General features: G+C 46.4%; 1 protein-coding gene across 1 annotated transcript in view; it reads left to right on the forward strand.

The window, feature by feature from the left end:
- Positions 1-483: 483 nt before the first annotated feature.
- prdm10 (PR domain containing 10) overlaps positions 484-13,390 on the forward strand; it is a 134,578-nt gene continuing 121,671 nt past the window's right edge. Inside the window, exon 1 of the mRNA XM_063038440.1 lies at positions 484-597. The gene's annotated coding sequence lies outside the window, so the exon portion shown is untranslated. The remainder of the gene's footprint in view (positions 598-13,390) is intronic.

The following is a 13,390-nucleotide window of genomic DNA, read 5'->3' on the forward strand; positions in this document are numbered from 1 at the left end:
GTGAGGCGCGTGCATATATGACGAGGTGGCATCATGACGTATGTCATTCGCGTACTCTTACATACTAACCCATAACGAAATATTTAAACTAACAAATTGCTTAATTAAACAATATACTTACAATATTACTCATATTAAATATACAACCCAATCTTCCCCACTCCGACCATCTCCCCTCATCACTCCATCCCAAGTCCTCACGAACCCACCCAACCTTGACCCCCTCACTAATCCTCATTCACCCTGTCCTCCCCTCAACCCACTCCACTCCCCCAACCTCCACACATCACCCCTCCACCCACCTCGTACCTCAACTCCACTCCACTCCAACTTCCCCTCCGCCGGTACCCGGGTACCGGGTACCGGGTATCGGGTACCCACTTCCCACTCCCCCCCCCGCCCGGTGGCCGGATCTGTACCCGCGCAGGGCCGCAGCCAATAGTAGCGCGCGGCGGGCGGGTCGTTTTATGCTAATGCGGGCGGCGCTGCTCCATTCTCCGTTTCGAGGTGGGCACCGACCGCTATTTACCTGGTGAAGGGAGGCCGCCCGGTGTTGGGTGGGGGCGTCTGGTGTGTTGGCGCTGTTGCATGTGTGCGGTAAGTACGGTAAGTGCGGCAGGTGGCCCTGGGCCGCCCACCCCCGCTCTGTTCCCTCATCGCCGCTCCCGGCTTCTTCTTATGTTAGTCGATCCCAAAATGGCGGCGGCTGCGGCCCGTCCCCGCTCTGCCCGCCGACCCGCGATGGCGGCTGTCGCGCACTTCCCTGCCGCTGTTCGCCGGTCCTGGCTAGGAGCCGGGCCCTGGGCTTGCCTGGCGGTAGCGGGCGGCCGCTTCAGCTCCCTCGCATTCTCCGGACCGGGCTGCGGCCCCACCGCTCTGCGCCGGTGGTACGGTCCGGCTGGGCTGGAACACTGCACCTCCGGGTCAGCGCGGGGGGAGCCGTCGCCCATCCGCCTGCCCGCCGCCCCAGGACACCCCTCCCAGACCCCGTCCTGCCCGACAGCTTCGCCGCCCACCGCCACCCCTATTGCCAGCGGCCGCCGGCCTTTGCGGCCTCAGCCATCTTGACCTCAGCTGTTGTCCGAGTCCCCGCCTGCAGCTGAAGGTGGATGATTCCGCCCTGGCTGTTGAACGCGCGGTTGTTATTGGGGTTCGGGGTGGTGAATGGGGTCGTAGCGGCAGTTGAGGGAATGCGGGGTGGATTGTCTAAAGCAGCAGTGGGGTAGACTGGAGGCTATGGAGGAAGAAAAGGGTGTGTGCGTGGCGGTGCAGTGGGTGTGGGTACAGCATGGGGAGACTTCGTGTGAGTGGGAAGTAGTTGGGGAGATGGGTACAGTGCGGAAGTCTGGAGAGTGGGGTTGGAATGCAGGGTGGGAATGGGTGGATTATGGAGATGTTGATGCGCCAGGGGTTTGCCAGTGGTAGGGATTGGTGGATTTGTAGGAGGTGTAATGGGGCTGATGGGGGTCACAAATGATGGGATTATTGGTGGGGTTGAGTGGTGGGGAGGGGGCAGTAAGAGTGGTTATGGAGTTGCTTGTGATGGGGGAAATGATGGTATGGTTTGCTCACAACAGAGAGGGTGGAGCTGTTTGGGAGGCAAAGGAGGGAGGGTGTAATGATACTGTGTTGGGTAGGGTCACTGATGTGAGCAAGTGCATGGAGTGGGTGAAGTTGAGGGTAAGGAATTACAGATGTGGGGGGGGTAGGACTGACAGAAGAACAATGATGTATGAGGAGGAATGCAGTGAAGGTGATATTGGAGGCAAGAGTTGATCTGATGGGCATGTTGGAGGAGGGGAGGGGCAGCCTGAGGACAATAGTTAAACAAATACACTCTGGCTGATATTCCAACCTTCACAAACAAGCTTGTTCAAAAGTTCTGTCTTCCTGTGATCTCGTACCAATGCTGTTTACTCATTTCTGGGTGTGTTCATGTGGGGAATCTTTGATCGGTTGCATCATGGAAGGCTGTTCAGCCTCTATATTGGTTCTTTTAAGAGCAGTAAAGATCATTCATCTTACCAAAGCCCTGCACACTTTCCTTTCAGATGCTTATCCTCTGATTCCACCAGAAGTGCGTTCTGGCCAGCTCAACACGCACAAAATGCTGGAGGAACTCAGCAGGTCAGGCAACATCGATGAAACAGTCGACCTTTCAGGCTGAGATCCTTCATTAGGACAGCTTTTTTTTAACACACCAACTCCTTTTTCTGTGTGCTTTTTTTTGTTTGTTTGTCTGTTATCCATTATTTGACCCCTTTTTAACCTCTCTGTCAATGGGAACAGTTTCTCTTGTGCTCCTGTCTGCACTGTCATCATTTCAAATGCGTCTAACCACCTCCTTCTTTCCAAGGGAAATAACACTGGTTTTTTTCCAACCATTTACATAACTGGTCCTGGAATCCTCAATTCTGGCTGAAAAAAATGTTTCACAAAAGTTCACCTTGCTTTTGCATTGCATCCATCCATTTCTAAAATGTAGGATCCTATAAAAACGAGACCAGTTTGTCCAGCAATCTGCTGCAGACACTCACCAGATGTTGATGAGGTGTGTATGGGTGTGGGGGGGGGGGAGGTGGTTGTTGAGGCCTTGTATCATCAGAATGCTTCTTGAAGTGCTGTGTTCTTCCATGTTTTAGCTGGTTTCCTGCCTGTATACATTTTAATCACTTTCTCAGTGTTGTGCCACTTCGAATAATGCACATTTACCTCTTTGAGAATTGTGCTTTCAAGTTTTCTTCCCACTGGAATGCAAGATTTCACATTGCTCAGTACATTTCATTTGTTACCTATTCCAATCCACCAGCCTGTTAATATCTATGTGCCTTCAATTCATTGTGCCTCCCAAGTAGATTGTTATCTGACAATTTAGAACTTGTGCCCCGGACACACAAGTACAAATTCTTGGTATACATTACCAAAAATAGTGGCCTTTGTACTGACCCCTAGGGAGATCCATTTTCCTAAAGTTTAAGAGAATGCTTTTTAATGTACTGTATGTCCTGCAGTGGCTCCTTTTATTTAGTCTTAATGACAAGTTTATATGGTGCATCGAAACTTGGTAAACCCCATATATGTACATGAACTGTGTTTTCCTCCTCAAAGTTATGTAAGCTTTGTTCAAGATGTATCCAGTGTCTCTAGTTGAAGCTGTGGTTTTTTCTGTTAACTTTGCATCCACAGAACTTGCACACATTAATTTTGTGTGGAGTCTTTCTGACCAGTGCAGGTTCATAAACTCTCCAAATAGCCATTCTGTCCCACAAGGTTAAACAGCACTGAAAGAGGCCTTTCCATCCAACTTATCCACGCTGACCTGATCAAGTCTCATTTTTGGAGCTGGTTTATTGTCACATGTACTGGGTTCAAATCATTACACAGTATGTTGAAGTAGAAGAAGGTAACACAATAATACAATACAACTGCAGAGAAAGTGCAGGTAATAAGGTGCAAGATTACAATGAGGAAGATTGTGAGGTCAAGAGTCCATGTTGTCATACAATTCAATAGTCTTTTAACAGTGGTGTTGAATCTGCCTTAAGCCTGGTCATGTGTACCTTAAGGCTTTTGAATCATCTGCTTGTTGGCTTTACCAGGACAGGCTATTAGTGATCCTAGGAACTTATCGACCATGCTATCACCAGGCTTATCCAAATTGTTAATATCTCTGAAACAACAGTGTACCCAGCATTGATCCTGACAGCTCACCACTGGTCACAGGCTTCTAGTCTGGAAATACAATCTTCCACTCCCACCAAGCCAGTTTTGTATCCCATGGTATTTAAACTTCCAGATCAATCTAACAAGTGTGACTTTATTGAAAGATAAGATCACCATCACTGCTGAGTACCTAGTAGCACTCAAATCTACCGTGATAAAGTGCTTTGAGGGGTTGGTCATGAATTAACTCTGGCTTAAGCAAAGACTTGAAGCTGCAGCAATTTTGCCTGCCATCACAATACGATGGCTATTAAAAGTTCCCCCCGCCCCAAAGTTTTCATGTTTTACTGTTTTACAGCATTGAATCAGAGTGGATTTAATTTTTTTTGACACTGATCAACAGAAAAACACCCTTTCATGCAAAGTGAATACAGATCTCTACAAAGTGATCTAAATTAATTGCAAATATAAAACACAATAATTGCATAATTATTCACCCCCCCCCCCACTTTATACACACACCAAGTCATCACTGGTGCAGCCAATTGGTTTTAGAAGTCACATAATTAGTTAAGGTGTCATAGCTATATATAAACCTGTGTTCAGTTAAGGTGTTTCAATTAATTGTAGTAAAAATCCACTTGTATGTGGAAGGTTCAACTGCTGGTGAGTTAGTATCCTGGCAAAAACTACACCACGTGGACAAAAGAACAACTTCGTGAAAAGGTTATTGAAAAGCACAAGTCAGGAGATAAATACAAGAAAATTTCCAAGTCACTGAATATCCCTTGGAGTCCAGTTAAGTCTATCGTCAAGAAATGGAAAGAATATGGCACAGCTGCAAATCTGCCTAGAGTAGGCCATCCTCAAAAACTAAGTGACCATGCAAGAAGGGGACTAGTGAGGAAGGCCACCAAGAGACAACTCTGGAGGAGTTACAAGCTTCAGAGGCTGAAATGGGAGAGACTGCACATACAGCAGCTGTTGCCCGGGTGCTTCACCAGTCACAGCTTTATGGGAGAGTGGCAAAGAGATGGCCACTGTTGAGAAAACCTCAGGTGAAATCTTGGCTAGAGTTTTCCAGAAGGCATGTGGGAGACTGAAGTCAGCTGGAAGAAGGTTCTATGGTCTGATGAAACCAAAATTGAGCTTTTTGGCCATGAGACTAAATGTTATGCTTGATGTAAGCCAAATGCCACACATCATTAAAAACACACCATCCCTACTGTGACGCATGGTGGTGGCTGCATCATGCTGTGGGGATGCTTCACTGCAGCAGCCCCTGGAAGGCTTGTGAAGGTAGAGGGTAAAATGAATGTAGCAAAATGCAGGGAAATCCTGGAGGAAAACCTGATACAGTCTGCAAGAGAACCGCAACTGGGAGAAGATTTGTTAACCAGCAAGCCAGTGACCCCAAGTATAAAACTAAAGCTACACAGGAATCTCTTAAAAACAACAAAGTTAATGTCCTGGAGTGGCCAAGTCAGAGTCCAGACCTCAATCCAATTGAGAATTTGTGGCTGGACTTGAAAAGGGCTGTTCGCTCAGGATCCCCATGCAATCTGACAGAGCTTGAGCAGTTTTGTAAAGAAGAATAGGGAAAAATTTCAATGTCCAGATGTGCAAAGCTGATAGAGACCTATCCACACAGACTCAAGGCTGTAATTGATGACAAAGGTGCATCTACTAAATACTGACTTGAAGTGGGTGAATAATTATGCAATCAATTATTTTGTATTTTATATTTGTAATTAATTTACATCACTTTCCAGAGATCTGTTTTTGCTTTGGCACAAGAGTCTTTTTCTATAGATCAGTGCCAAAAAAACCAAATTAAATTCACTGTGATTCACTGTTGTAAAACAATAAAACACGAAAACTTCCAAGGGGGTGAATACTTTTGATTGGCACTGTAGGTCTAGAGCAGATGCAGTCTCACTGGCTCTTCACTTGGCCTTGGACCAAGTGGACAACAGCCATGTTTATTGATTATAGCTCAGTGTTCTATACCATGAGACAGACAACGTTTTGCAGGAGGGGAACCATTTGAAAACTGAGTCTCATCAGGAGTGAGTCATTGAGCTAATAAAAAGAAAGGAGGTGTAAGCCGGGTAGCCATTGTTAGTGTGGTCTGGCTTTGGCTCAACAAATTTGGGCAAGCACAGACAGCAGCCTACGGTCCTGACGAAGGGTTTCGGCCCGAAACATCGACTGATCTTTTCCATGGATGCTGCCTGACCTGCTGAGTTCCTCCAGTGTTTTGTGAGCCTATGAGCAAGTTACCAGTAACTTTTTTTTTGCCTATTAGTACATAGCTAGTGCACTGAGAATAGGTCCAGATTTAGTGGTATGTTCCCTGTGTGAGATGTGGGAACTTTGGGATAACACCTGCATGAAGTGCATCAAGCTGCTGCTCCTTAGAGAACGAAGTTAAGGATCTGAAGCTGCAGCTTGATGACCTTTGGCTTGTACAGGAGAATGAGGAGGTGATAGACTGGAGCTACAGGGAGGTAGTCACCCCTAAGTTACAGGTGGCAGATACCCAAGTGACTGTCAGGAGAGGGAGAGGGAAAGAGAATAGGTAGCCAGTGCAGTCCCTGTGGCTGTTCCCCTCAATAAGTTTACCGCTTTGGAAACGCTTGTGGGGCAGTGAGTAGTTCTCTGGCATTCAGTCTGGCTGTGTGATTCAGAAGGGAAGGGGTGGGGGGTGGAGAAGAAACAAGCTATGGTGATAGGGGATTCGTAGCTCAGGGGAACAGAAAGGAGGTTCTGTGGACAAGAACGAGATTCCCGGGTGGTGGGGTCAGGGACATCTCGAATTGAGTACACAGCATTCTTAAGTTGGAGAGTGAGCAGCCAGACATCGTGATCTGCGTTGGTATGTACCAGTGACGTGGGTACGAGGGGTCACGAGATCTGCAAAGTGAATTTAGGGAGTTAAGTGCTGAGGTATACGACATAATCTCCAGGGTTGTGATCCCAGGGTTGCTACCCGTGCCACTTGCTGGTGAGGCCAGAAATAGGAAGATGATGCAGTTTAACATGTGGCTAAGGTGTTGGTGCAGGAGGGAGGGCTTCAGATTTTTGGATCATTAGGCTGTCATCCAGTGAAGGTGGGACCTGTACAGATGAGACAGCTTGCACCTGAACTGGAGAGGAACTAACATCTTAGTGGCAAGGTTTGCTATTGCTTCATGGTAGGGGTGGCAACCAGAGCACCAGAGCAGATTGTGAAGTGGTTGCAGAGAAAGATGATGTTAAGCCTACACACGAGTTCAGGAATCAGAAAGTTGAGCATGAGGGACAAATGTTATGAGCGGCGTATATTTCAATGCCAGGACTATTGTAGGAAAGGTGGATGAGCTTAGGGCATGGATCAGCTTGTGGAAATAAGACAATGTAGCCATTAATTACAAGCCAGCTAATTTGACCTGATTGATTGGGAAGATGTTGGAGTCGATTGTTGAGGATGTGGTTTCAGGGTACTTAGAGGCACATAATAAAATAGGCTGTAGTCAGAATTGTTTCCTCAAGGGAAAATCTTGCCTGACAAATGAGTTGGAATTCTTTGAAGAAATAGCAAACAGGATATACAAAGGGGAATCGATGGATGTTGTGTACTTGGATTTTCAGAAGGCTTTTAACAAGGTGCCACAGGAGGCTGCTTAACAACTTAAGAGCCCATGGTATTACTTTAAAGATTCTAGCATGGATAAAGCAGTGGCTGATTGGCAGGAGGCAAAGAGTGGGAATAAAAGAACCCTTTTCTGGTTGGTTGCGGGTGACTGGTGGTGTTCCACAGGGGCTGTGTTGGTACCGAGTCCTTTTTTGCTATGTGTCAATGACTTGGATGACAAAATTGATAGCATTGTGGCAGAGTTTGCAGAAGCTATGACAACAGGTGAGGGGGGGCAGGTAGTTTTGAGGAAGTAGAGAGGCTAGAGAAGGACTTGCATTAGGAGCATGGGTAAAGAAGTGGTGGATGGAATACAGTGTTAGGAAGTGTATGGTCATGTACTGAGGTAGAGGTAAAAAGGTAGACTGGAGAGAATATTCAAAAATCTGATGTGCAAAGGGACTTCCTTGTGCAGGACTCTCTTTAGGTTAGTTTGTAGGTTGAGTCAGTGGTGAGGAAGTCAAATGTGATGCTAGCATTTGTTTCAAGAGGTTTAGAATATAAAAGCAAGGATGTAATGTTGAGGCTTTATAAGGCACTGGTGAGGCTTCTTTGGGAGTATTGAGCCATTTTGGGCCCACATGTGCTGACATTGAAGAGGGTTCAAAGGAGGTTCATGAAAATGATTCCGGGATTGAAAGCTGTGTCATATGAAGAGTGATGGCTCTGGGTCTGTATTTACTGGAATTTAGAAGAATGAGGGGTGACCTCGATGAAACCTATCAAATGGTGAAAGGCCTTGATGGAGTTAATGTGGAGAGAATGTTTCCTATGGTGGGAGAGTTCTGAGACCAGAGGACACAGGCTCTGAATAGAGGGGTGGCCTTTTAGAACAGAGATGAGGAATTTCTTTAGGCAGAGAGTGGCGAATCTGTGGAATTCATTGTCTCAGGCGGCTGTAGAGGCCAAATCTTCGGGTATATTTAAGGCAGAGGTTGATAAATTCTTGATTAGTCAGGGCATGAAGGGATGCATGGAGAAGGCAGCAGATTGGGGCTGAGAGGAAAATTGAATCAGCCATGATGAAATGGCGGAATAGACTTGATGGCCTAATTCTGCTCCTATATCTCATGGTCTTAATCAGACTTGGCTGCCAGAAGGTCAGGACTGACAGTGCAATGTTCCATGGTTCCATTGTTTTTGACATGATACCGTGGGAGGAAGAGGGATCAGAAAGGAACTGGCAAGTGTTGATTGGGACAGGTTGTTTTGTGGCAAAGGTGTACTTCGTAGGTGGGAGGCTTGCAAAAGTGAAGTTTTGAGAGTACAGAGTTTGTATGTTCCTGTCAGAATAAAAGGCAAGGGTAACAGTTTTAGGGAACCTTAGTTTTTGAGAGCTGGTGAGGCCCTGGTTAAGTAAAAGAAGGAAGTGCATAGCAGGTATAGGCTGGCAGGAACAAATTAGATGCTTGAGGAATATCAGAAATACAAGAGGGAGCTTAAGAAGGAAGTCAAGAGAGCTAAAAGGAGATGTGCTTGCTCTGGCAGTCAAAGTGAAGGAGAATTCTAAGGGCTTGTTCAGATATATTAAGAGCAAAGTGATAGCAAGGGCAAAATTGGTCCTCTGGAAGATCAGAGTGATAATCTGTGCATGGAACTGAAAGAGGTGGGGGAGATCTTAAATGGATTCTTTTTTTGCATCTGCATTTAGTCTGGAGATGGATATGGAGTCTATAAATGTGAGGCAATGCAGCAGTGAGGTCATGAACCATATACAGATTACAGAGGAGGAGGTGTTTGCTATCTTGAGGCAAATTAAAGTGGATAAATCACCAGGGTCTGACAAGGTATTCCCTCAGACCCTGCGGGAGGCTAGTGCAGAAATTGCAGTGTTGCTAGGAGAGATATTTAAATCATCCTTGCTTTGGGTGTGATGCCAGAGTATTGGAGGATAGCTGATGTTCAACTGTTTAAGAAAGGCTCTAAGAATAAACCAGGAAATTATAGGCTGGTGAGTCTGACATCAGTGGTAGGAGAGTTATTGGAAGTTATTCTAAGGGACTGATGCGAGATGGCCAACATGGCTTTGTGCATGGTAAATCATGCCTAATGAATCTTTGAGTAAGTTACCAGGAAAGTGGATGAAGGCAGGGCAGTGGATGTTGTCTACATGGACCTTCGTAAGGCATTTGACAAGTTCCCACGTGTGAATTTGGTCAAGAAGGTTCAGTCGCTTGGCATTCAAGATGAGGTAGTAAATTAGATTTGTGGGAGAAGCCAGAGAGCAGTAGTAGATGGTTGCCTCTCTGACTGGAGGCTTGTGACTTGTGGTGTGCCATTGTTTGTCATCTATATCAATGACCTGAATGATAATATGGTTAATTGGATCAGCAAATTTGCAGATGACACTAAGATTGGGGGTACAGTGGACAGTGAGGAAGACGTATCAAAGCTTGCAGCAGGATCTGGACCAGCTGGCAAATGGACTGAAAATGGCAAACCGAATTTAATCCAGTGTTGCACTTTGGGAGGACTAACCAGAGTAGGTCTTGCACAGTGAGAGGTAGGGCACTGAGTAGTGTGGTAGAACAGGGGGATTTGGGAATATAATTCCTTGAAAGTAGTGTCACAGCTGGATAGGGAGGTAAAGAAAGCTTTTGGCGCATTGGCCTTCATAAATTAATGCATTGAGTACAGGAGTTGGGATGTTATGTTAAACTTGTTTAAGCTGTTGGTGAGGCCTAAGTTGGAGTACTGTGTGCAGTTTTGATCACCTACCTACAGGAAAGATGTAAATAAGATAGAAAGAGTACGGAGAAAAACTACAAGGATGTTGCCAGGACACAGAGGACCTGAGTTATCAGGAAAAGTTGAATAGGTTCTGACTTTATTCCCCAGAGTACAGGAGACAGAGCAGAGACTTGCTGGAGGCATACAAAATAATGTGGTGTTTTGATAGGGTAAGTGCAAGCAGGCTTTTCGACTGGGGTTGGGTGAGACTTCAATTATAGGTCATGGGTAAGGGTGAAAGCTGAAATACTTCAGAGGAACATGAGGGGGGTAATATCTTCCACTCAAGGTGGTGAAAGTGTAGAACGTGCTGCCTGCGTAAGTGATGAATGTGGGGTCAGTTTCAACTGTTGCCAAGCCAAAATGGACCACTTCGTTGGAGTCTGGATTACTGGAACTAAGAAAGTTTTATTAAAGACATAAGTAACACAGTACTCTAATCGCAAGGATATAAATGCAACAGGTTAGCAATGATAAAACACACATGTACACAGAACTAGGATAATAGGAATCAATCAAGCTCTATCGCAGTCTAGGGGTAAAATGATCAGTCTTAAGTGACGCAGAGTTCAGTTCAGCTTAGTATAGTTCACAGTAATTGCTGTTGTGCCGTTGGAGAGAGAGAGAGAGAGAGAGCGAATGCAAATTTCGATTCACAGACCTTTGACGTTCCCCGCAGTTAGCTTTCGGGGGAGCCCTTTTACTGTCTTCGGAGGTCACCGACTGTGACCCCTCCGTTCCGGATACGATCGTTCTTCCTGCGGTTAACCCGGCACCCAGGCAAGGGCGGACACACACACCAGGTTCCCGCCGATCGTACCTTTTCACCCTGTGCGTCTATGGTCGGTCCCGCAACCAGACCTCCAAACTTCCACCAACTTGTGGGGGCACACTGCACTTCCAGGGTCTCGTGATCTCGTGGTGTGTCCCTTGCCTTAGCGAACCTGTTCCTTTTATTCCCCTGCTGGGGTATCGCCTGTCCATCAAATTTCAAACAGTTCAGGTTCAAAGCAACCAGTCTGTCAATACTCGGAACTGTGTCTCTTTTCGTTAATCTCTCTTCTCTCTTATTAACATTTTGAACGCTTCTCTCTTTGTCTCTCTTATCTCTCTCATCAGCATCAATCTTCTGATAACTTGGTCTTTCGTCACACCCCTACCCTTCAAAGGATTTTTACCAGGGTAAAAATTATAGGCATGAACACATTATTAGATACACACTAATATACAGGGTCATCAGCTATTTGGCTAATACAGAGAACTTTAAGTTGTCAACACCTTGACAGACAGTCAGCAATCACATTTCCGTTCCTTTTATATGTGTTATTTTAATAATCCTCTAAGACCAGGCTCCAACTTCGCAAACTTCATAGTGGCCAAAAACACTAATCAGTTGTGATCAGTGTAACTTCTCAGTGGTTTTCGTCCCAGACAAAGATAACAAGGGTCGTCCCACACCAACTTAGCATTCTTTGGCAAGAGCTTAGTAAGAGGGAGGGTAATATCCGCAAAGTTTTTGCAAAACTTCCTATAGTACCCCACCATTTCCAAGAACCTTCTCGGGGCTCTCTTGTCTGTCGGGGTGGGGACTTCAGAGATAGCCCGCACCTTAGCCTGCATCGGTGCCAGCTGCCCCTGCCTTACCACAAATCCCAGATAAGTGATCTTTCCGTGGCCGAATTCACTTTTTGCGAGGTTCACTGTCAGGCTGGCTTCAAACAGCTTTTTAAACAGCTCCTCCCACGTGTCACTCCAGACCACTAAATCGTGAGTATACGCTTCTGCGTTCTTTAGCCCTTTTGTCACTGAATTAATCATCCTATAGGGGTGTTGCTCACTAGGCTGACCTGATGTGACAACAACACCATGTCCTGGCTCTTTGCATCGCCTCGGGACATACGTGTGCGTGCCATTTAATTAGCTTTATTGGCGGCTCGCTTTGCTTGGGGGTTAAGTGAGAGAACTCATCAGCAAAGTTGGCCAAAACAATTGAGTTCTCCCACCTGGTCGGCACCATACTTATCCTTTCGAAATGGGTTTTCCCCTTATCAGGTGGCACCCTAGCCTCATTAATTTTCGTGATAACACCAACAACTAGATCTGTTTTCTGATCGTGGTAAGCTGTTAGCATATCAATAGCCTGTAATTGTGTTAGCTCACGTCTATAATAGTCAATAGCATCCTTCCTCCTGTGCGGGCAGTAAAACTCTTTCATGATTCTACCGACTGTTTTCCTCACCCCAAAATGTCCACCGAGGGGTATCTTGTGGGCCAGGTTAAGAATCTCATCCCCATAAATTTTCGGCACCACCCCCCATTCCTCATCTGCGGGCATGGTACTTGGTCTCCATTTCCTCCTTAGTACTCCCTCCTCCACACAATAGCCCACTGGCTCCCTTTTTAATTCTGCTCCGGAGAGAGCTGCCTCCGTCAAAACCATCAGCTTCTCGTCTCGCTCCTGTGCCTGTATAAATTCCTTCCTTGCTAATGATAAGTCTACCTCAACTCCCTCACTACGCTCCTTCTCACTTTCTAAACCCCCCCCCCAGTACAAGGCTGGTAAAAATGTCTCAACTAAATCTATATTCACTTCGGCAGCCTTTCTGGACATGCGCTGAGTCACTGCACAAACGGGATAAGCCTGTGAGTCCATGGGCGGGGCCTCAATCCTGGCAGGTTGGCTTGTCAATCTTACTGCTGGGTACACCTCTCCGCTGGCGAGGTCATTACCGAGTAAGACCTCCACGTCTTCCATCGGTACTTTGGGCCTCACCCCGATCGTGACCAGTCCGGAGACCAAGTCGCTTTTTAGGTGTATCTGGTGCAAAAGTACTGCCTCAGTCCCTTTCCCAATGCCTTTTATCACCCTGACCTCCCCAGTCTGGGTCTCTGAACTAAAGTCTAACACACTCTTTAATATCAATGACTGACAAGCTCCAGTGTCTCTCCAGATCCGTACTGGAACTGGGTTTAACCCCTCCTTCACCGACACCAATCTGGCTGAGATAAACCTCTCGCGCCCTTCCTGAACTTTATCAGACCTCTTCTCCCCTAGCGGTTTGTTTACCAGCTTAATACAGCCAGTCGGAACTGTTGTTTTCCCTTTCCCCTTCTCCTTCTTTGGGGCAAAGCACCTGGACGCAAAGTGATCGGCTTTCCCACAGTTATAGCATACGACCCCAGGAGACTTCCTACCAAACTGCTCCCGGTCTACCTTATCCTTCTCACTAGTCCCCGGCTTACTTTCTGACTTTTCTGGCGGACTCTCTCTGCCGTCTTGACTGCCCTTCTGGTAGCCTTTACTCGGGGTAAACTTCGTTT

Source organism: Mobula hypostoma, chromosome X2, assembly GCF_963921235.1.
Source record: "Mobula hypostoma chromosome X2, sMobHyp1.1, whole genome shotgun sequence".
Taxonomy (NCBI): Eukaryota; Metazoa; Chordata; class Chondrichthyes; order Myliobatiformes; family Myliobatidae; genus Mobula; species Mobula hypostoma.